The sequence below is a fragment of the Miscanthus floridulus genome, chromosome 17, assembly GCF_019320115.1.
Source record: "Miscanthus floridulus cultivar M001 chromosome 17, ASM1932011v1, whole genome shotgun sequence".
NCBI classification, from domain to species: domain Eukaryota; kingdom Viridiplantae; phylum Streptophyta; class Magnoliopsida; order Poales; family Poaceae; genus Miscanthus; species Miscanthus floridulus.
Window position 1 is genome coordinate 6,334,896 of NC_089596.1, and position 24,894 is coordinate 6,359,789.

At 42.4% G+C, this 24,894-nt stretch overlaps 1 pseudogene; it reads right to left on the reverse strand.

Annotated features, from left to right (window-relative positions):
- Positions 1 to 1,991: 1,991 nt before the first annotated feature.
- LOC136515138 (uncharacterized) overlaps positions 1,992 to 24,894 on the reverse strand; it is a 119,779-nt pseudogene continuing 96,876 nt past the window's right edge.

A 24,894-nucleotide genomic window follows, 5' to 3' on the forward strand; every position in this document is an offset into this window, starting at 1 on the left:
TAATCAGGCCATCTAAGTCTTCCCAGAACTATCTCTTAGCACTCTCGTCGAGGCCTACTTGGGGGGCATACGCAATAATTACGTTCAAGACCATATCACCAATGACAAACTTAATTAAGGTAATCCTATCTTCTTGCCTTCTCACTCCCACCACACTATTCTTGAGGCTCTTATCAATCAAAACTCCTACTCCATTTCTATTCGTAACTGTCCCTGTGTACCAAAGCTTGAAACCTGTATTGTCCACCTCCTTCGTCTTTTGACCCTTCCATTTAGTCTCTTGAACGCATAATATATTTACACGTCTCCTAGTCGCGGTATCAACTAATTCTCTTAGCTTACCTGTAAGCACCTTACATTCCAACTACCTAAACGGATCCTAGTTGGTTCGACTAGCTTCCTTACCCTTCGCACCCGTCGACTCAGATGTGAAGACCCTTGCTCATTTTCACTACACCTGGGCGCCGATGTAGCGCGCCACTAAGGATGCGACGACCCGATCCTTGTTCACCTGACACCGTGCCCAGATCGCGACACGGCGCGTCATGGGGGTGACGACCCGGCCCTTGCTCATTTAACACCATACCTGGGTTCCGATATGGCGCGTCGCTAAGAGGGTTACGCCCCAACGGTTTTCTTTCGGGTTTCATCTCCATTAGAATGACTAGATTTATCGTTGACTCGCCATGCCTATCACAACCCTCCTCCTTTATCAGGGCTTAGGACCTGTTATGTTGAGACAACATAGGCGTAGTCGCATTACGTACAAACCGAAATTTATAATGATTTCTAGTTATTCGCCGCAGTTGGTTTTTTCTGAATAACGTGTGCATTGTCACGTTCCAATGGAGCTCCATGGACTAAAATTTGTAGGCGAACATAGCCGAATATTCATCGTTTGTCGTCAAATGACATTCGGTTGAGTGATGAGTAGACGTGGCTGAATATTCTTCATTTGTCGTGCAACACCAAATAAACGACCCATTGAGTGATAAGCACATGCAGCCGAATATGCCTTGTTCGTCGTCCATCGACAAACCATTAAGTGATAAGTAGGATAACAATACTCTTCATATATACTAAATCCGTTTCAAATTATAATTCGTTTGACTTTTTTGATCCTAAATTTGATCACTTGTCTTATTAAAAAATTTATGCAAAATATTAATTTTTTTTTTGCTGTGGCTTGCTTTATTAACAAAAGTTCTTCAAAAATAACTTAAATTTGATTATGTTTGCACAAATTTTGTGAATAAGACAAATGGTCAAACTTAGGGTAAAAAAAGTCAAACGAATTATAATTTGGAATGGAGGGAGTACTTGTCAAAAAAAAAAAACTCTTCATATGTCGTAAAAGCCAATCCATCGAATGACACAAATGTAGTCGAATTTTCCGTGATAAGCAGACATAATCAAATAAATGTTCTCAGTTTATTGGAGAAAGCCAAACTCCTGCATTGGGCGCCATTAATGTTCCTTGTTTGCTATTGACCACCAACCCATCTCAAATGCTAAACAAATTTTCAAACACCAAAACATTGGACAATATAAAGCGAACATATATAGCCCAATTGTCTTGGTTTATTGATCAATGAGCGCCAAACAAACCAATATGCACTGAATGATATGTAAGTTGACTTTAGCCGCATAATATTCTCTGTTTAATTATCATTGATGTAAGGTTTCACTTAATACTCAAGTGAACGGTGATTGTCTTGGGAGTTGGGAAACCAATCGGATGAATGAATTGATCTAAATTTCAATCAAATCAAAATAGAAGAAGAAAAAAAGGAGATGAATGATGTGAGGTTGACCGGAACCGCGAGCCGCTGTTGGCCACGGCAGGATCGCAGGTGATTCGGCCAGAAAGTTAATAATAAATAAACAAAAATAAATAAAAGTGCGAAAAATGTAAAATGGAGATGCGGGGATCGAACCCCGTGCCTCTAGCATGCAGAGCGAGCGCTCTACCATTTGACCCCGTGCCAAAATTAAATTCTTCTGCATATCCTATGGAGAACATTTGAGGAAGTGTATGTAAACACTGCAGTTTTACCACCAACAGCCCTTATAATGATAACCAGCTGATCCCTCACACATACGCATACGACAGGCCGCATCATTTTGACAGGACCAGGACGACCATCACCATCACCAGCAGCAGCCAATTGGCTATCATAGACAACTATCCTCTTCTTGACGCTGGTGGTGTGGGCAGTGACTGTTCCGCACAGAACTCACCCTCTACAACTTCGACCGCGATAGTCGCCTCCACCGCGGACACCACGACTGCATACACCATGTTCATGGTGCTTAGTTCTCCAAGGACCGCCCTACTATGCCTTTGATGCTCAAGACTCCTTTGCTGAGTTCTCTGTCATCCTGCCCTTGATGGTCATCCCTGATCTTCAGATCAGTGTCAACGTAATTACCATCCAACATTGCAAGACCTCGTTTTGGGCCAGTCAAGATCAATGGATCATCGTGCAAGAAAGGTGACAGGTTGGTGGCATATATATTATACCGAATATATAGTGCATATATAGTAGCATGGAGATGTATATATGTAAAAACATTGGAGTTGATGAGTTGGCAATGGTCACGATCACGGCGGGAGAGACAGATAGATGCGCTTGAAACAGGCCGAATTAGACTTTGAACCTTTAAGAAAAGTTGTAGTCCTCATATAGATCTACAACATTCGTTACTACGTCTTATGCCAAAATTTAACGTATTAGGAGATATGAAGGGACAAATATTTATGTTCAGTCGCATTTTTTGGGTAGAATTGAGTTTTGAATCTGATTGTACAGGACCGACCGAGCACAGGATGCCCTTAACTGAAACTCTGAGCAGTTTCATCTACTTACCTTTGGAGCACTGTATCTCCCAAACTAGGCCGAACCAGCTCAACTTCATAGAAGCCATATTGGTGTACTCATGTAGCTCTACACCAAGGAGTAATCGGTTGAAGCAATCATCATTACGGTTAGAGAGTTGGGAGAGGGGGAAGATGACACTTTCAGTCGTTTTTCAGGCCTAACTGAACACTTTCAGGAAACTGTGTCGTGCCGACCGGCTTCGGACGCCGCACGCCGCGTGGCTGGCCTCGTTAGTCGCATGCTCGCCACATCGCTCCTCCGATTGGGAAAAACCCAGCCCGAGCGCTCGCCCCTCTGTCGCTCTCCCATTGTTTCCCTCTCCCTCGCAGTCTCGCTCGCCACGGCAAAGGCGAGCTGGAGCTCCATTGCCGCCGCGAGCTCGAGCATGGCCGCCGAGCGAGCTCCTTTGCCACTGCCGTTCCTCCTCCGTCGAGCGCCCTTGCAGCTCCCAGTCGCCTCCTCCCTTGTCCCGCGCCACTTTGCCAACCGCGTGGCGTCGCTGCCCCTCGCCGTGCCGCTGCTGCACGTGCTGCCGTGCAGCCATGGCCGCCCGTGGAAGCTTCGTGGCCATGCCGCCGGTGGCCAGATCGGGCCGAGCTAGTGCCAGACGCGGGCGCGGCCTGCCCCGGCGCCCTTCCTCCGCTACCGCCGACCACCCTGCCTGCTTGAACCGGTCTTCCCCGACGTCCTCCTCTGCTCTCTGTTGTGGGATAAGGTGAAGGACCTCACGCTTGAATATGGGAAAAGGGAAGGGTCGATCTGCAAACCGTATACACATCTGAATAGTGCCTATATGGACCTCTTCGCTGGATTTTAATTTGTTTTTCTGCAGGCACCGCAATGCAAAAGCGTCTTCCTTTTCTTTTTCATTATATGCATATAATCAGCTGTACTTTGGAAAATCGTAGTAAATTGTAGAAAAATCCAAAAATAGCAAATTAGGACTTTTTGGAATACCTGTGAAATTATCTATGCATTAGATCTATAATATGGCATGATTTAGTTTAAAGTTTTTTCTGTAAAAATCAATTTATGCAGTTAGGTTTTTAATACTAGTTGTGTCTTATCTTTTTCATAACTACAGTTGTGAAGCTGAAATAAATGTGAAATTTTTATGAAGTGCTACTCAGGTCATGGTTGATGTCTGATAAAAATTGCAGGATTTTAGGCTTAATAGTTTATGATCTATAAAAATAATAAATGCCTTATGTTGCTTTGCTCCTATTCTGAATAGGCCTGCATGTTTGTATTATTTGGCTTAGTTAATTTATGAATCATGACTTGATGACAATACATGAGTTGTAGTGCTTTTATTAATCTTTTCAAAAAGCTAAATATCATAATTTTTGGTAAATTAGATCTTTAGTTATTGTGGCTTAAATTTCTGTGGTTGTTTCTGCCCAAACCCAGATAGGGTTGGCTTGTTGGTATTGTGGGGCATTTTTAATAGTAGAATTAGCTTTAGGTGTTTATAACAAAGTTGTTTAGAATTTGCTAGGATTTCTAAAAAGTCTATAACCACATTTATTGGACATGTAGAACTCGAGTTATAGCTGTTTAAAGTGGTATGTCAGATTCTGTCCATGTTTTGGATAGAGATGCAATTATTAGATTAATTGACCTTATTAGCTATAGAATCATCTTAAGATGATAATAATAAAGTTGTAGGTAACTCTATATTATTTTCAAAAAGTTATGATTCATATTTGTTGGAGGTCTAGAGCTCTAGTTATACTTCTCTGAAATTCCTATCAGTTTTATGTACCACTGTTGTTTGGGCTGCATATGTAGTTTTGCTTGTGCAATTATTTTCGTGGTGTAAATGATGTTTTCTGTGGTTGTGGTGAATAAAAAAGTTGTAGGTAACTTCATAATATAGCTTGTGTTAAATGTTCATGACCATAGCCTGATAATTTAGGATCTATAGATTTTATAATTTCTCTGTCAGGTTTTGCATGCTCTCTGTACTGATCTGAATGATTGTGTTGTTTGACCCAACTAAGCTTTGAATCATGTCTTGGAGATAATAGAGGAAGTGTAGTGATTTTCGTGATCTTTCCAAATTGGTAAAGATCACTTCTTTTGGTAGTCTAAATATCTAGTTATAAGCTTGTGAAGTTGTATGGCAGAATCTATCCAAGTCTGGACAGAGGTGCTCAATTGTGCTTGATTGACCTTGTTAATGGTGGAATCACCTTATGATGATAATAAACATGTTTTATATAATTTAATAATCTTTCTATAAAGTTAAGGTTCATGCTTGTTTGATGTCTGTAACTCTAGTTATGCCGTTTTGAAACTACTACAACTTTTCTGTCCTAGTTCTATGTAGATCTGTAATATTGGCATGTTTGACCTATTTAGCTTTGGAATAAGCTTTTGGTGACAATAACAATGTTGTAGGAAATTTCATTATCTTTCCAGAAAGTCTAGGATCATCTTCTTTGGATGTCTGGATCTCTAGTTATGGTTAAAATAAGTGACTGTTGTGCTGCTGTCCAGATTTCTATACATGTGTTAGGTGATTGCTTTAGTTGCTCTTGTTTTGGCTAGACATGTTGGTTAGTTCTTGATCAATGCATTTGTGCAATATCTGAACTTAAGTTCACTTGTGTTCCATGCCTAATATGCTTGCTATCCCTCTATAATTGGTTGCGTGATGTTTAGTTAAATAACTATAGGTGTCTATGCCTTGCATGATCTTATGTTTGCCTTGAATGCTATTATGTGATGCATCTCATATTACCATTCTTCATATTCATGCACTTGCATCTTGCATCTCATCTAGGTATGCTAGATGAACCACGTGAATGACGTGATGTTGGAGCTGAACCCGAAGACGGTGTATGGTGGACCTATCCTGAAGATGGAAGAACTGGACAAATGCTAAGATGGGAGATACTCACCAAGCGAGTGTCATCTAACAAACACTGACCTAGTGTTGGACCCTAGGCAAGCCCCCGAGCATTCTAAGCCTTCTATGTTTTTACAAATATCACTTGAGTTCTTTATATTTAATGCATTAGGTTATAAGAGTTGATTGGAACCACTTGATGCATAGAACTACCTTGTCCAGAAATATACCTTGAACCCTATGTAGGCCTAGGATCGAATGAATGCTTAGCGATGCTTAGACCGGTAGAAGTCGGGTGATTTCCTGTCACCTATGAGATATAGGTGGATACCAAAGCACGGTTGGCTATATTTGCTATCGTGGAAATAACCATGTGTTAATAATAAATGGAGACCGGGCGGGATGTCGATAGAGAAGCAACAAGACATAGGGGTCTTGGGTGTGGATCTATCCCTGTCTATGTCGGTTAAGGACCGATTCGCTGTATGTCCTCATATCATGTTGAATGCATGCCTATCACTTAGTTGGCCGGATAACTCGTTCCGACCACGAAGCCGAGTAGCTCAACTCAGGCCGGAGGGCCAGAAAGTGAAAGTGTGTACTCTGGCGGTAGTAAGGATGTGCGGGGAGCTATTGGCGTAAGTCCAAAGGTGAGATTGACCACCTGACAGAGTGGACTCCCTAAGAGTGTGGCGCTGCTCGAAACCACAAATTTGTTCCTGAGTTGTACTAAAGGTGACCCGAGGCAACCACTAATCAGGTTGATTGGGTGAGTGTTAGGAATAAATCCCCAGCTGGGTAGGAATCGATTCGAATCGCCATCTCTCCCGGATAGTGAGAACTTGGCTGAGCAGCGGCAACGTAGATACACTTAATTGAACTTGATGGTTATATTGATGATGATGATGTTACAATATTATACCGGCTATGGTTACTATTGCCTGTTACTAAATGATATTCCACATGTTCGGCACAGGTTAGATGCTAATCTAGAGATGAATAGCTATAATTAACTTGGTTACTAAATTGTAAAATGTATACCTCAACTCTTGGCTTTTATGCAAAACGTTGTCAAGCTAGCCCCACTTATAAAGCCTTGCATACTCCTTGGTGTCACTTTATTTTTAGTTTATGATGGGTAAGTCTAGCTGAGTACATTCGAGTACTCAGGGTTTATCCCACCATGTTGTAGGTGAAGTTCTCGGCCTGCTGAAGATGGTGGCTAACGGCTGATGGGCTCGGTGACTCTATATTTACTTCTCATCTATATGCTTTTATCAGAGGATGTCACTTATGCTAGCAATGTATTTGGAACCTATATTAATGTAATCATTTGAAAGCTATGTTGTTTTCACTAATCGGTTTTGAAACCCAAACTTGTACTATTATTTGTGAACCCATTTGTAATTTTATTTCCACTGCAACTCTACATATGTGATGTGTATTTGCTTAATCACGCGATCTTGGTTGTGATGTTGATTTACCGAGGTCCTTCATGACACTCGGCGGACTACCGGGTTTATATGAGTGAAAGTATGTGTGTGTCAACGTGTTAGCGGGGATAGCCGTACTTGATCTTGTATAAATTGGGTGGTTCTATCACAGCTGGCATCAGAGCAAGATTAAGCATAATATTGTCATGTACATAGTTTTAAAAACAAAGTTTTGATTTTAAAAAGCCTATTTTAACTAAAACTTTAACTACAGGCAAACTTGTTAAAACTAATTTGCAAAACTATGCTAGCGACATCCTCTTTTATGCCCAGTTAAGGACTATTAGGTGGCTATCTAAGTACTAACATGGGGGTTTTTACTTTCGTCGTCCATACGGCGTGCTATTGTATGGATGTCGTTCACTTGAATGGTAATGCATGGATCAATTGCCTCTACGCCTAGGTAAGTGTGAGTTGTGAGAGCATGATCGTCCAACTGTCGGTCTAGGGGAGAGTTAGCTATGGTTACTGGAATATTTACATGTTACACACATGTATATATGAAGGTATTTAATTGTGGGTATATCTGTTGGGTTGCTTTGGATACCGAAGTATATACATCTATGGATGTATATATGGAGAGTATCTTAGTTTACTGCTTTCATTGTGTGCTTATTTATCTCTTATGGGGATGGGCTACAATGAATTTGCTTGCAGGTACGCTAACCACGAATGCGTAGATTGAATGTAGCTGACTACTAGCTATATATCGTGAGAGTACGTGTTATGCCACCGACATAGAACGTGATTGCCACCTTAGGATGGCAATTTCGTGAGGACGAGAATATGACGAACATTCATCATGATTATGCTTGTGCATAAATATGCTTCCCTCACTTTGTTCTAATACTAAGTAACTTGTGATCAATGTGATGTTACTATCTTCCCTGTGTGAAGCTAGACAAAATGCCTTGTCCCATGCTGCTTGAATAGCTGTGCTTGAAGATAGGGTGTGATTAGCTTCGCCTTGTATGTTTGCTTCCTAAGGAAATAGATGACAAGTTTGTAGTTAGCAAAAACTTCACCCCTTTGAAAACTAAATTGCTAAATGTAGGTAACTTATTTTGAAGAATTATCCACCTACTCAGTAAAAAGGAAATAAAAGATAACAGTACCTTACCACCATGTTTCACATGAGATGGGTAGTGGTGTTGCTGTAGGTGACTACTTGTTATGTACGAGCTTTGTGCTTAGTCATAGTCGCTTAAGCTAATTGGATTGAGTATTTCGAAATGCTCGCTTAAGAACATGATGTATGTGTGGATGCTCGTTATCTAGGTAGTGCTGTAGCTGTCACCCCTTTTGTCCTCGGTAAGCATACGAGTGTTGAAGAGCGCTATCCTAGAGCAACATCCAAGTTTTTATAATCTCATAGTTGTCGTCTCCAATTGAGTTCTCTCTTAGGAGCCTGAGCTTGTACACGTGATTGCTAGCCCTTGAATGTTGCGCTACGAAGACCTTATCCATGCCTTTGCTTGACCTTAGGCCCTAGCTGTGTTTCCTTGAATGCTTGAATGTTTCGTGGTTGTCCCGCTCTTATGTGGGAGGACCCTGCTAAAAAATCCTTGTTGGACCTCATTGCTCCTTCTCCTATGGATGATCTGGTGCAACGCTAACCGCTATCTACCCTGGCTTTGGAACCTTTTCCTTATAGATCTTGTCGTTGCTTTATCAACTGAATCCCTAGTCAGTGCATTGGCTCTATCCCTCAAATCTTGTTTGTTTTGTCTCCAACCCTTTCAAGTCTCTGGATGTTTATCAGTCTTGATCTCATGTTGCTGCTCAGCAAGACCAAATCTCATGTTAATCTTTATCTGGTAATCACCTTGGTGGACACAAGGCATATATGGAAATTAGGCAAGAGTCCCCTGCTCAGTTGTCTTCGGCAATTAGGCTATGTTCTCTTGCGCTGTTTTTGATCTTCGAATCGCCTCCTTGTTAACTCCTAACCTTGTGACTATCTTTGTTTGCTATCCCTCCTTCTCATTGTGCTTGCTCCTATGCAACCAAATTTGTGCCACATGAAAATTCTTGTGGGTTGTATGTTCAGTAATGGTGCCACGATTAGCGATCTATGGTGCCACGATGAAACCGAGAGCCTCCTATGGGCACGCACACAAGGTTGTGCTGCTTGACACGCACTGGTATCGAGGTTTCTAGTCATGATCCATTACAAAATTGCACCAATGTGTTATTTTCACATAAGCTCTTCCTTGGTTATCTCTCCTTATCTTGTCAGAAGATCTGTACATCGAACCAGATACAACAGGATTTCCTTCTGGAGTCGTCCAAAGGATAACCTTTGAAGAATAGGTCACTAACATGAACAAACAGATTGCAAGAGATGGTAGACAAGTGACTCTAGTTGACTGTCCCTATAATGACATCAGTCATCTAGTGAGCAACTTATGCTATCCCCATTGGATCAGAGAGGTGCACCACACTTAAGGTTGAACAAGTTATCAGTCAGATGGTAAATGGACTGGGATATTATGTGCTATAATAGGTCACCTGATGCTCATGAGTTTCTTGTCCAAGTTCTCAATCTTTAGGTGCATAAGGATCATGTAGACAAACCGACCTTTCTTCTGTGTGACCCCTTTCTGCTGACTTCAATGGCGACCATCTATTTATGCTTCGACCACAATTCTTATTGTCAAGAGTGAAGATTTGGAACCTTTTTGGTGTTGAGAGATAACCAATTAGTTGCCAGTAGGAAGGTTAATCTCTAGCTAGGTAATGACTCTTTGGTGACTATGAAGGCCAGATCTCATAGAACAATGTTAAGCAAAGAAATAGTAAAGTCGGTCATCGATGCCAGTGCTACTTTCTTCTCCAAGCCCTATGTTGTCAAGTCAATTCCATCTTGGACAATCACATAGATGGTGCAGGATGCTGTATCAGCTAAGTAAAGAGCTAGAGAAAGCACGTCCATAGTTTTGGTCAGCATCATTATGTCTATAGTGCTATCAAAGGATTGTTCTGGATTCTATTGGATGAAGCACAGAAGGATAATCAGAGACATTCCCTCATCTTTGTAGGATTGTCACTCCACGTGAAGTATGCATTGTGCCCTGCAAGAACATCCCACCAGTTCAATTCTTGTGCATAGTTGAGTTGGTGTCTAAATCAACGATTGAGGTTGTTTCCTAAGAGGCATGTAAGGAAAACCCTAGCCTCCATCCTCAGTGAGAAAGCTACCACTATCATAAAGAGAATTAGAGAGTGTAGAACACACTTCCCAATGTGTAAATCAAAGGAAAAGAAGAGTAGAAAATATGTCAAGATTTCATGACACTGAACTGGTTATCCTTAAGCTGGTGATTAGAGGATCAAACATGGTTAAATTCCCATCGAACTTGGTGATCTCATTTCCCGCTTAAGGTACTTCGATGTCTTAAGTTGGTTTGAGGATTGGTTGAGTAAAGCATTAGATTTGAGAGATGTTTTGACAGTTCGGTCATAAAATTTTAGAACAAAGCAGTTTTGGTAGATGATTTGTTTGGATAGACAAACAGTGTCCGTTTGAGCTCAATTTTGGTCAGTAGTTAAAGGACTCTTGGATCTAAATGTCTACCAAAATTTGTGCACCATGGAGCAGTAGTTTGCAGGATATGAATTGATTATTGAGAGGTATAGAATCTATGATTTCTCTGTTGACTACTATCATCCCTCATATTAGAAGATTGTGTTGTAGTTTAGGTCATGTTAGCAATGTGAGGATCGTTAATACTTTAGATGCCCTAGAGAAAACTCCTTGCACTTCTTCATGCCTCACTTTTGCCCTCTCATATTAACAATGCTTGAGCAGTCAAGGTGTTCTACAAGTCAATTTATGCCATTATGAGTAAAAGTATGTGTGTGTCAACGTGTTAGTGAGGACAACCATACTTGATCTTGTATAAATTGGGTGGTTCTGTCATAGCTGGTATCAGCTGTAACAAAACCGTCCAAATTATAAGAGCACAAGTACAAAAACGATCGTCGAAACAATCAAATTCTCGTACTTGAGCCCATATAATTCCGGTAGTCCATCAAAATCGTGAAGGATTTCAAACCAACTTGCATACAACTAAGATCGTACATGATTCAACATAACACATCACACATTACAATATTTCACAAACAGTTCGCAGATAGATTACAACATTCAGAGTCATAGTTATTACAAACCAAGTCTTGCAAAGTAGCGGAAGCAAATAGTTTAACTCTCACACACGAGTTCAAATACAAGTACCAGCTCGCTAATCACATCCCACAAAAGCATTCAGATAAGATAAACAAAGATCATGCCCATGATCTAGTCTTCGTCACCCGCAGGGTGGAGACAGTACTTACAGAAGCCCTGATAAAGAAGGTTATCTGCAACAAGAGGGAATAAACCCTGAGTACGAGAATGTACTCACCTAGACTTACCCATTGGAAACCAAAAATAAATGACACCAAGGATCATATATAGGTTAATTTAGTGGATCTGACTGACACTTTCTTTTTGTGGAAAAGCATAAGTAATAATGGTCAACTTTTAACCTGAGCTAGCAGTGACTTTTAGCCATTAACTTGTCATCTATATTAGCACCTGTACTAAGCAATCACTTGATTAAGATGCAAACATTATTAACCATAGCAGGTATAAACTATGGCAATATTATCATCATCATCCATTTAACCATATCGTTAAATTAAGTGAATCTGCGTTGCCGCTGCTCAGTCAAGTTCTCACTATCCAGGAGAGACGACGGCTCGAATCGATTCCTATCCAGCTGGAGGGGTATTCCTAACACAAACCTTGCTTCCCCTGTTGGGGTCGCAATCAAGTCACCTTTGGTACAACTCAGGAGTCGTGGGTCTGGATAGTGCCGCATTCTCAAGGGCGACACTCTGCCAGGAAGTGCAGGAATTTTAAGCACCTAACCCCTTAGACTCACGCCAATGTCCCCAAGCACATCCTTACCGCCTCTAGAATGCACACTTTAGCCCCTCGGTTCCCGACTTGAGTCGAGCTACTAGGCTTAATGGTCGGAACGACTTATCCGGCCTGCTAAGTGTTAGGCTACGTTCAACATGACATGAGGACGTACAGCGTATCGGTCCTTAAACCACACAGATGGAGTCACTATGTCCAACCCTACACATGACTCCGCCCGGTCTCAATTCATTATTAACATGGTTCTTTTCCATGATAGCAAATATAGCCAACCGTGACCCAGCTCATCCTAAAGCTCGCAGGTGACAGAAAATCACCCGACTTCTACCGCACTAAGCATGACTAAGCATTTAACATGTTCCTAAACTTAAATATGATTCAAGTGCGATATCTGGACAAGGATAGATATATAATGCATCAAGTGTTTTCACACAACTCCTACAATTTAATGCATCAAATATGTAAAATTGACTCAAATGATATTTATAAAATAGGAGATTAGCATGCATCAGAGCTTGCCTTTTAGGAAAGAGGATGGGCGGTGATCAGGGCACTCGGGCAACTCCTCCTCGGTGGCTGCTTCGTCGGTTGCCTGAACCTCAGGCTCCTCCGGCTGCTCCTCCTCCTGGCTCACTCCCTCGAACTCCAAAAGCGTCACTCCCTCCGGCACACCTATTGCATGTATGCACAAGATAAATATCATGGATGCACATGAACGAAGTTAGGGATGCTCGGGGAATGCACATGCTTACTACAATACACATATTCCACCTTAAGCTCTATTCAAATCACTTTAACTTACCAAGTTTAGACAGCCTAATATACAATTTTTACCAGAGCTTCTACTCATCAAGAACAGCCCACCATACAAATTTCATAATTTTTGGAGCACTGGACCTCTAGATATGAGTTAAAAAAGTTTGCATTCATTTAAAAACACATTTTAAGTTTCAATTTAATTCTTCCAGAAACTTTACTACAAGTGTTCATGTTATATTTTTCCTAAATACTACACTTCACCAAGATCCTAAAAAAAATAGGAACCACCCAATTTGGATTCACCAAACTAGAGATATGAATTTTACAAAACAGCACTTAAAATCTGGATTTAAATCACCTAAACCCTAATTCAAGCCACTGATAGGCGGGACCCAGGGAGTCAATAGACCCCACCAGATAGAGACAGCAGAGCAGGGGACGCCGTTGACTGTGAGGAATCTCGACGACGGTGAGGTCGCTAGTGACGAGGAGGGTACCACCATGTCCGCCTTGACGTCCCGCATCGAGTGACCTCCTAAACCTAAACTCTACCGGCCTCTAGGTGCATCGGCCATGACGACGGTGGCTCGGCCATGGCGCACGGCGGTGCTCTGACAAACCCCAGCTCTAGATGCTCGGCTAAGATGCACATAGGCTTCCTGGAACCATGGCGAACCTCCCTACGCTACCGCTACCAACTGCGGTGAAGTGGTCGAGTGTGGCCGCATGAGGTCACCGGCGGCGGCCATGGCGTGGTGGTGCGCGGCTGTGTTCTGGCTCGACTAGACCGGCATTATTGGTAGCGTATTCACCTGAGCATCTACACGTGATGGAGAAGACGAGACGAGAGCTAAGGAAGGAGGAGAGGTGCAGTGATGTGCTGGCCACAGCGGACCGCGAGCGCGGCGGCGCTCCGGTGAGATTTGGCTGGGGCGAAGTCGGCAATGTCGCTCACCTAGGGCTCGGCTGGCTCAGCGAGAACGTCAACGAGGTCCGTGAGGTGCTAGCAGAGCTATGGGTGGGATGGTGTTGGCTGTGGTGCAGCAGTGAGCTCACGCGAGCTTGGCGGAGCAAATGGCGACGACGGTGGCTTTCTCAGCGGCTCAGGCGCATGCAGGCGGAGCAAGTGGAGCAGGGGCATAGCCGGGGTGAGCACGTCGTACACCTGAGGCCCGATAGTGAGCGTCCAGGTCAGATGGAGGCTGGCGCATGGCGTCCACGCGTCGAGCATGCCCTGACACCGGTCGGCTCAGGTGAATCTGAATTTTTTAGATTTGAACTCCATCAGGGGGACTGACAAGGCGAGTTCATCGTTCATTATCTCCTAATCCGTGATGATCCAGGTTAAGGTGTAGTTGACAAAGTTGTAGTACCAAGTGAGATCTTCAACTTTTCCAATTGGAGCTCGAGCTGGTTCAGCTTGGTTTGGGAGCTACAGGGCTAACAAGTCGAGTACATGAAACTGTTTTTCAAAGTTAACACTTAGAAAAATTGTCTCTGAAATCAGGGGTAAATTTCGTGTTGTGATCCCATTTTGAGCATGTTCTGCACATTTTCATAGCTTGGCACCTTTACAACTTTTGTTCCTTATAAAATTATCTACAACTTTACGAAAAGGTGCATTGTCATGCAAAGCTTCTAAGTAACACTTTTTAAAAGGTCAAACAAATTGGTTCTAGGGTTTCCAATTTGGTCAAACCTCACTTAGGGTCATAATTAGTCAATTTACTTAACATGAACAGTGCTCCACTATGTACCCTAAGTGTAGTTAAGGTGTTTTAGGGGATAATTAATGACCCCACACATTGATCACACAAAAATCAAGCATCACATGCATTGAAACAAGAAAAAACAAGTGAATTGCTACTTTTGTTTCAAAGCCATGTTTCATATGTTTCATGAGTTTATTGCATAGTACTAACTAACCATGTTTCACTAAAGTATGTGACATGTTTCAAGAGTGAGTTGCACATATTGCACTTGAGTGTTGCACACTATCCATTTCATAAAACAAACACACATGGAATATAAACATATGTTGCAATGTTTCAAAAGCATGTTCCAAACAATCTAAGCTCATGAATGGATGAATGATGCTCATGTTTATGAAATGCAAGTGCAAATGTGGAAGACAAACACCTGGGGTGTTATAGCCCTTCCCCCTTATAAAAATCTCGTCCCAAGATTTGACAAGCGTACCATTGTTGATAGAATTACTTATAACCTTCCCTCAAGTAATCTTCTCTTTCCCAAGTTGCATCGCGTTCACTACCCTGATTACTCCACATGACCTTGTAAAACTTGACCACCCGACTCCTAGTTACTCGCTCTCGAGTTTCAATTACTCAGACCGGTTTTTCTTCAAAAGTCAAATCAGATTCTAACTTGATATCCCCCAGTGGAACTCTCTCTTTAGGGACATGAAGACATTTCTTCAACTGAGATACGTGAAAGACGTTGAAGATAGCACTCATCTTAGGAGGTAATTGGATCTTTTATGCTACCTTACCACTCTTTCCTATGATTTGAAATGGACCGACATATCTCGGTGCAAGCTTTCGCTTCACACCAAAGTGTTGGACACTCTTCATGGGTGAGACTTTCAGATAAACGAAGTCTCCAACTTCAAACTCGATAGGTTTTCTACGGTGATTAGCATAACTTTTCTGCCTAGCTTGAGCTACGGCCATATGGGTTTGGATAGTACGGACTTATTCTTTGGCTTCTTGACCAAGATCAATACCATAATATCTCCTTTCACCGGCTTCAACCCAATTCAACGGGGTTCTACACTTTCGGCCGTACAAAGCTTCAAACGGTGCCATCTTGATACTCTCTTGATAACTATTATTAGAAGAGAATTCGGCTAGGGGCAACCACTTTTCCCATGAACCCTTAGACGAGATGACACATGCTCTCAACATATCTTCTAAGATTTGGTTCACTCGCTCAGTTTGCCCAGAGGTTTGCGGATGATAGGCAGAGCTTCTTACTAACTTAGTTCCTAATAACCCGTGCAAGTGCTCCCAAAAGTGAGTAGTGAACTTTGGCCCTCTATCAGAGACAATAGTGCGAGGTACCCCATGAAGTTAGACTATCTAATTGAAGTACAACTCAGCATAGTCAGTTGGATGGAAATCTGTGTTAACAGGAATGAAGTGTGCAGACTTGGTCAGACGGTCTACAATCACCCAAATGGAGTTAAAATTCTTCTGAGTAGTAGGGAGCCCAACAATAAAATCCATACTTATCTCCTCCCATTTCCAACCTGGAATAGAGAGTGGCTGAAGCAATCCAGCTTTCATGTGCACAACATTGACTCGACGACAAGTGTCTCACCTAGCCACATAAGCGGCTATCTCTTTCTTCATCTTGGTCCACAAAAAATGAGGCTTCAAATCATGATACATTTTGCTACTTCCAAGATGAATAGATAATTTAGAGGAATGTGCTTTGGATATGATTTGATTTCTAAGCTCTCTATCCTTTGGGACCACTAACCTATCCTTGAACCATAACACGTCATTCTCATCTACCTAAAAATGCTTGGTTTCTTGCTCTTTCATCTTGCACTTGATGTGGAACACACCTGGATCTATCTTCTGTAGCTCAATAATTTGACTCTATAGAGTACAACTAATAATGATGTTGTGAAGGACTGTAGGATGTAGGAGATGTGACAAATGGAAGTCACTTTCAAACAAAGAGTGGCAATGAGATTTCCTACTTAAGGCATCTGCAACGACGTTTGCCTTGCCTAAATGATAGTGCACTTGGAGGTTATAATCCTTGATCAACTCGAGCGATCTTCTCTGACGCATATTCAACTCATGTTGAGTGAAGATGTACTTAAGACTTTTATGATCAGTGTAGATGTGGCACACATTGCCAAGCAAGTAATGTCTCCAGACCTTCAAAGCATGAACAACTGCAGTGAGTTCTATGTCATGCGTAGGATAATTCACCTCATGCTTCTGAAGTTGGTGAGAGGTATAAGCAATGACTTGGCCTTCCTGCATAAGAACACTTCTTAAACCTATGCCTGATGCATCACAAAACACATCAAAAGGTTTCTCATTGTTTAGTCGTGCCAAAACTAGAGCCGAAGTTAGAAGGGTTCGCAGGGTGTGAAAAGCCACATCTGACTCGGGAGTCCAGACAAACCTCGTGTCTTTTTGTAGCAACCGAGTCATAGGCTTGGCTATTTTAGAGAAATCCTAGATGAAGTGACGATAATAGCTAGCCAACCCCAGAAAACTCCAAACCTCATGCATCGAGATTGGAGCCTTCTAGTCCAACACTTCTTGCACCTTGGTGGGATCCACCATAATTCCACCATCGGGCAACACATGCCCGAGAAAAGGTACCTCATGAAGCCAGAATTCACACTTGCTAAACTTTACATAAAGCTTGTGTTCATGCAATCTAGTGAGAACCACTCGCAAATGTTCAGCATGATCTTCTACATTCTCAGAATAGACCAAGATATCATCTATAAATACCACCACAAATTTATCCAACTCGGGCATAAACACTGAATTCATCAAATACATGAAGTGTGCGGGGGCATTAGTCAATCCAAAAGACATAACAAGATACTCATAAAGACCGTGTCTTGTAGTGAATGCAGTTTTTGGAATATCCTCAGGCCAGATTTTGATTTGATGATAACCAGATCTCAAATCAATCTTGGAAAAGACTTTTGCTTTAGACAACTGATCAAATAAGATATCTATGCGTGGCAGAGGGTACTTATTCTTGATTGTGACTACATTCAAAGGCCTATAATCTACATGCATGCACAGTGAGTGATCCTTCTTCTTCACAAAGATAGCCAGACACCCCCATAGAGATGAACTAGGACGGATAAGGCCTTTCTTTAGAAGTTCATTCAACTAGGTCTTAAGTTCGGCTAGTTCATAGGGAGACATTCTATAAGGTCTTCTAGATATGGGCGCCATACCAGGTAGCAACTCTATCTTGAACTCCACATCCCAATCCGGGGGCAATCCTGGCAAATCATCGGGAAAAACATCCAAAAAATCACACACTATAGGGATATCTGCAATAGCCTTTGCTTGCATCGCATTTGCCGCATAAGAGAGATTGATGTCCCTGGGTAGTTGCACTAGAAAACCTTCCTGATTACTAGGATCTCTGAGCATGACTACTCTAGTTGATGTATCAATAAGCACCCCATGACTGCTCATCCATTTCATTCCCAATATCACATCGATACCCAGCCTCGGTAAAACTACCAGATCAACCTGATAACATCGTCCCTCTTTCTCAAGTTGCACACCCTAGACTGCTAGCTTTGTTGGGATGTCACCACTGGCAGCCCTAATACAATAACCCCCACCCTCGATAGTGTATGTTTTCTGCTTAAACTTGGATGCAAATGCGGGGCTCATAAAAGAATGTGAAGCACCTGAATCAAATAGTAAAACTACAGGGTGTTGATCAACCAGAAACTTACCAGCAGTGACTACCTCTCCTAAAGGAATATCAACAATATTAGTGTAGTTCACCTACCCCTGACGGCCACCTTGGTTGTTATTCTTCTTAGGATAAGGACACTTCCTTGCTCAGTGACCTGGCTTGTTGCAGTTCTAGCTTGGCATGTTGCTTGGAGGAACATTGGAGCTGCCTTGACTAGTAGTGCCCTTTCGAAGAGCAACTGTAAAAGCCTTGCAAAATCCAGTCTTGCCTAGATTCTTCTTCTGTGATGGGCGGAACTTAGCAGCTAATGTCAGAGGACGAAATGGAGCCTTAGATGTGACTAGAGCTTTGGACTGTGAGGTACCCGCCTCATAGGCTCTCTTGCGATTCTTTGAAGCAGCATAAATAGCATTGTTGTTCTCTTGAGTTAAAGCATCACTAACAAACTCATTAAAAGTAGCACACTTACAATTTCTCATAGTCTTCATCAACTTGGGGCTAAGTCCCCGCTTGAAACTAGTGATCTTCTTTGCATCAGTGTCAACAAACTTAGTAGCATACCTTGCAAGGTTATTGAAGGCCTGCAGGTATTCATTCAAGCTCTTGTTCCCCTGTGTTAGCTTCATGAGCTCAGTGTGCTTGATTTCCATGAGACCAGGAGGAATATAATTTCTCCTAAAAGCAGACTTGAATTGATCCCAAGTGATTTGGGCATCAGCGGGTATAGTGGACCGATGATGACTCAACCAAATACCAGTTGGCCCATGCAGTTGGTGAGATGCATACTCAGTCTTTAGCACCTCTGTCAAACGAAGCAGATGGAATTCCTACTCAAGAGTGTTCAGCCATTCATTAGCTTGGAGGGGCTCCTCAGCCTCCTTGAAGATCGGTGGTTTAGTGTCAAGGAAATATTTGAAGTCGCTATACTAATTTGGTTCAGGTCCTTGGCGTGCACCATGGCCATCACGCTTTGCAATCATGCGGAGAGCATTTGCCATAGTGCGCTGTCCTTCAACAAGCATTGCCATAAATTCCGCTGGTATGGGTGGTGGTGGTGGGAGATCATCATCATCACCAGCCGCACCAGTGGAACGAGTGCGAGGCATCTACAACGATGAGCAATCAGCAATTATTGGTGATGTTAGCACATTGGAGAGGAACAATGTAATTACGCCAAACTGAATTTATTGGAGAGAATGTAAAATTCATGCAATGAAATAGAGGCAATAATTCATTCTCTAATCACCACATCATCAATTAGATTACTAGCACCATTCGTAGTGCATTCCAACATGACAAGTTTTAAAATTCACCAACTAAGATAAGCATCCCGAAGGGAGCGGATTAAGGTACATTACATACCAAGTTCGAATTAAAAGGTACATCCAACATCTACCACAATACTTAGTCCATTACACAAATGGCTGCAAAAGCTTAAACTAGTGAGACTTGCTAGCTAACTACTCATCAAAGTGGTCACTATCCACATTGCTAGCTAACTACACAAACCTTGCTTCCCCTCAGGGTCGCAATCAAGTCACCTTTGGTACAACTCAGGAGTCACGGGTCCGAATAGCGCCGCATTCTCAAGGGTGACACTTATGCCAGGAAGTGTAGGAATTTTAAGCACCTGACCCCTTGGACTCACGCCAATGTCCCCAAGCACATCCTTACTGCCTCTAGAATGCGCACTATAACCCCCCGGTTCCTGGCCTGAGTGGAGCTACTAGGCTTCACGGTCGGAACAACTTATCCGACCAGCTAAGTGTTAGGCTGCGTTCAACATGACATGAGGACGTACAGCATATCGGTCCTTAAACGACATAGATGGAGTCACTATGTCCAACCCTACACAAGACTCCTCCCGATCTCAATTCATTATTAATATGGTTATTTTCCACGATAGCAAATATAGCCAACCGTGACCCACCTCATCCTAAAGCTCGCAGGTGACAGGAAATCACCCGACTTCTACCGCACTAAGCATGGCTAAGCATTTACCTATTCCTGAACATAAATAGGATTCAAGTGCGATATCTGGACAAGGATAGATATATAATGCATCAAGTGTTTTCACACAACTCCTACAATTTAATGCATCAAACATGTAAAATTGACTCAAATCATATTTATAAAACAGGGGATTAGCATGCATCAAACATGTAAAAGTGAGTCCAAGGGGTCAGGTGCTTAAAATTCCTACACTTCCTGGCAGAGTGTCGCCCTTGAGAATGCGGCGTTGTCCGGACCCGCGACTACTAAGTTGTACCAAAGGTGACTTGATTGCGACCCCGATGGGGGAAGTAAGGTTTGTGTTAGGAATACCCCCTCCAATTGGATAGGAATCGATTTGAGTCACAGTCTCTCCCGGATAGTGAGAACTTGACTGAGCAGCGACAATGTAGATTCACTTAATTTAACGATATGGTTAAATGGATGATGATGATAATGTTGCCATAGTTTATACCTGCTATGGTTAATAATGTTTGCATCTTAATCAAGTGATTGCTTAGTACAGGTGCTAATATAGATGATAGGTTAATGGCTAAAAGTCATTGCTAGCTTAGGTTAAAAGTTGACCATTATTACTTATGCTTTTTTACAAAAAGAAAGTGTCAGCCAGATCCACTAAATTAAGCTATACATGATCCTTGGTGTCATTTATTTTTGGTTTTCGATGGGTAAGTCTAGCTGAGTACATTCTCGTACTCAGGGTTTATTCCCTCTTGTTGCAGATGAGCTTCTTTATCAGGGCTTCTGTAAGTACTATCTCCACCCTACGGGTGACGAAGACTAGATCACGGGCATGATCTCTGTTCATCTTCTCCGAATGCTTTTGTAGGATGTGATCGGTGAGCTGGTACTTGCATTTGAACTCGTGTGTGAGAGTTAAACTATGCTACTTTACAAGACTTGCTTATGCTACTTTACTAGACTTGGTTTGTAATAACTATGACTCCGAAGTGTTGTAATCTATCTGTGAACTATTTGTGAAATGTTGTAACGTGTGATGTGTTATGTTGAATCATGTATGATCTTGGTTGTATGCATGTTGGTTTGAAATCCTTCATGATTTCGATGGACTACTGGAATTATATGGGCTCAAATGAGAGAATTTGATCATTTTGGCGATCGTTTTTGTACTTGTGCTCTTATAATTTGGACGGTTCTGTTACAGCTGGCATTGGAGCAAGATTCAACACTAAACATGTCATTCGGGTATTTAAAAACAAAAGCTTTTGTTGCGAAAACTATTTTCCAACTTATAGTTATATATAGGTGTTCCAAAATCTGAAATTTTATATTTATAGTGTGCCGGTGATCACATCCCTTGTAGCCCACATAAGGACTTTTAGGTGGCTTATATAATTACTAACTTGGAGAAATTGATTGTTTCTATTACGTCGTCCATGCGGCGTGCTATTGCATGGGTGCCATTCGCTTAAATGGTAATATATGGATCAATTGCCTCTATGTCAAGGTAAGTGTGAGCTCGTGAGTGCATGATCGTCCAACCAGCGGTCTAGGGGAGTGGTCCCCGTGGTTACTGGATTATTTACATGTGAGCAAACATGTAGATATGAAAGTACTTAATTGGGGTATATCTGTCGGGTAGTTGGACGCCTTCGTATGTATGTCTGGGGATGTACATGCGGAGTGTGTCGTAGCTTTACTGCTTTCATTGATTGTTTTCTTTTGGGGTTTATGGGTTGAAATGAATCTTCTGCAGGTACACTAACAACGCAACGTGTAGATCGATTAGTATCGCCTATATGAGAGAGCATATGTATGCCACCGTCTAGCCGTTAGAATTTTAAAATTCTACTAGGGTGAGAGGATGTACAGAACGTGTATGCATCATATTCACTCATGTCATTCATATTGCATTACTCCCTCCCTTCTAAATTGCTTATCATGTTATTTATGCTTACCTTGAAAGATAATCTCTGTTGTCAATCATCAAATTGTGATGCAGATGGCCGAACCTGCATTCCCTGCTGGCAGCAGCAACTTTCTGAACCACTTTGCCACTCCCATGATCCTGTGGAGGGTGTTGAATTCAGTGGGGTACATGGAGCCACCTCGCTACTACTGGCGGGAAGTTGAGCCCGCAGGTACCGTGCAGCGGTACTATGTGGACATGGATGTACCCAGTCACGAAGGAAGGACAATATGGTGTAGTTGGGTGATTGAGTCCAATGGGCAAAGCCCATGGGAAGGTGCACAGTGTGCTACTCTGACCGCATTGATTGACATCTATCAAAAGCATAGAGATGAGTTGGGAGGTGGACCTGCTGCTGTATTCCCTCATGTTCACCTCAAGGGAGCTCAATGGAGTCAGGCTCAGGGAAGTGCTTTGATTAGGGGCCGTGGGGAGCGTGCAAAAAGCTCTAGTGCAGCCATGAGTGCAATGATGGCTATTCTGAAGATCTATCAGTCGAGAGATGGGAGCAATTCTACTATCATGGCAGCACTTAGAGAGGCTTTAGATGCTCAATGCAAGGCCAAGAAGCATGCTCGCACGAATGGCAAGAAGTTGCAAGAAGCTCAGCATGAAATGGGTAAGTTGATGGATGCTTTGAACACTCACGGGCAGCAGTTCGTGCAGGCTGTTCGTGAGAGGGACCACAAGCATGATCAGATGATGCAACTGGCCCGCGAGAAGGAGGCGCTTCAGGCATAGATAGTGCAGTTGACTCAGGAGCAGGATGATGCTTGTGAGGCAGCTGAGATTAGGCGTCAGGGATGGATCATGGCTAACCATAATGCTTCTCACAGGTAGAATGCGCTCCAAGAGCAGCTAGAGGAGCTTCAAGTTGAGTACCATCGCCTAAACAACCGTCTGTTTCCTATTCCTCAGCCCATTCCAAGGTATCCTAATGTGGGTGGACCTCAAGTGATTGAGGCCGATGAAGAAGAAGAGAACGTGCAGATGAATGTCAATGCAGCTGAACCTGCAAATTAAGAGGAAGAGGAAGATCCTGAAGAAGTCCAGGGCGTCTCCAATGTGGATAGTGACCACTTTGATGAGTAGTTAGCTAGCAAGTCTCACTAGTTTAAGCTTTTGCAGCCATTTGTGTAATGGACTAAGTACTGTGGTAGATGTTGGATGTACCTTTTAATTTGAACTTGGCATGTAATGTACCTTAATCCGATCCCTTCGGGGTGCTTATCTTAGTTGGTGAATTTTAAAACTTGTCATGTTGGAATGCACTGCGAATGGCGCTAGTAATCTAATTGATGATGTGGTGATTAGAGAATGAATTATTGGCTTTATTTCATTGCATGAATTTTATATTCTCTCCAGTAAATTCAGTTTGGCATAATTATATTGTTCCTCTTCAATGTGCTAACATCACCAATAATTGCTGGTTGCGCATTGTTGCAGATGCCTCGCACTCGTTCCACTGGTGCGGCTGGTGATGATAACGATCTCCCACCGCCACCACCACCCACACCAGCGGAATTGATGACAATGCTTGGTGAAGGACAGCACACTATGGAAAATGCTCTCCACACGATTGCAAATCGTGATGGCCGTGGTGCACGCCAAGGACCTGAACCAAATCAGTATAGCGACTTCAAAGATTTCCTTGACACTAAACCACCGATCTTCAAGGAGGCTGAGGAGCCCCTCCAAGCTGATGAATGGCTAAACACTCTTGAGCAGAAATTCCATCTGCTTCGCTTGACAGAGGTGCTGAAGACTTAGTATGCATCTCACCAACTACATGGGCCAGCTGATATTTGGTGGAGTCATCATCGGTCCACTATACCCGCTGATGCCCAAATCACTTGGGATAAGTTCAAGTCTGCTTTCAGGGGAAATTATACCCCTCCTGGTCTCATGGCAATCAAGCACACTGAGTTCATCATCGGTGCTTATTGATACATCGACTAGAGTAGTCGTGCTCAGAGATCCTAGTAATTAGGAAGGTTTTCTAGTGCAACTACCTAGGGACATCAATCTCTCTTGTGCGGCAAATGCGGTGCAAGCAAAGGCTATTGCAGATATCCCTGTAGTGTGTGCTTTTTTGGATGTTTTTCCCAATGATTTGCTAGGATTGCCCCTGGATCAGGATGTGGAGTTCAAGATAGAGTTGCTACCTGGTATGGCACTCATATCTAGAAGACATTATAGAATGCCTCCCAACGAACTAGCTGAACTTAAGACCTAGTTGAATGAACTTCTAAAGAAAGGTCTTATCCATCCTAGTTCGTCTTCGTGAGGGTGTCCGGCTATCTTTGTGAAGAAGAAGCATCACTCACTGCGCATGTGTGTAGATTATAGGCCTTTGAATGCAGTCACAATCAAGAATAAGTACCCTCTGCCATGCATAGATATCTTATTTGATCAGTTGTCTAAAGCAAAAGTCTTTTCCAAGATTGATTTTAGATCTGGTTATCATCAAATCAAAATCCAGACTGAGGATATTCCAAAAACTGCATTCTCTACAAGATATGGTCTTTATGAGTATCTTGATATGTCTTTTGCATTGACCATGCCCCCGCACACTTCATGTATTTGATGAATTC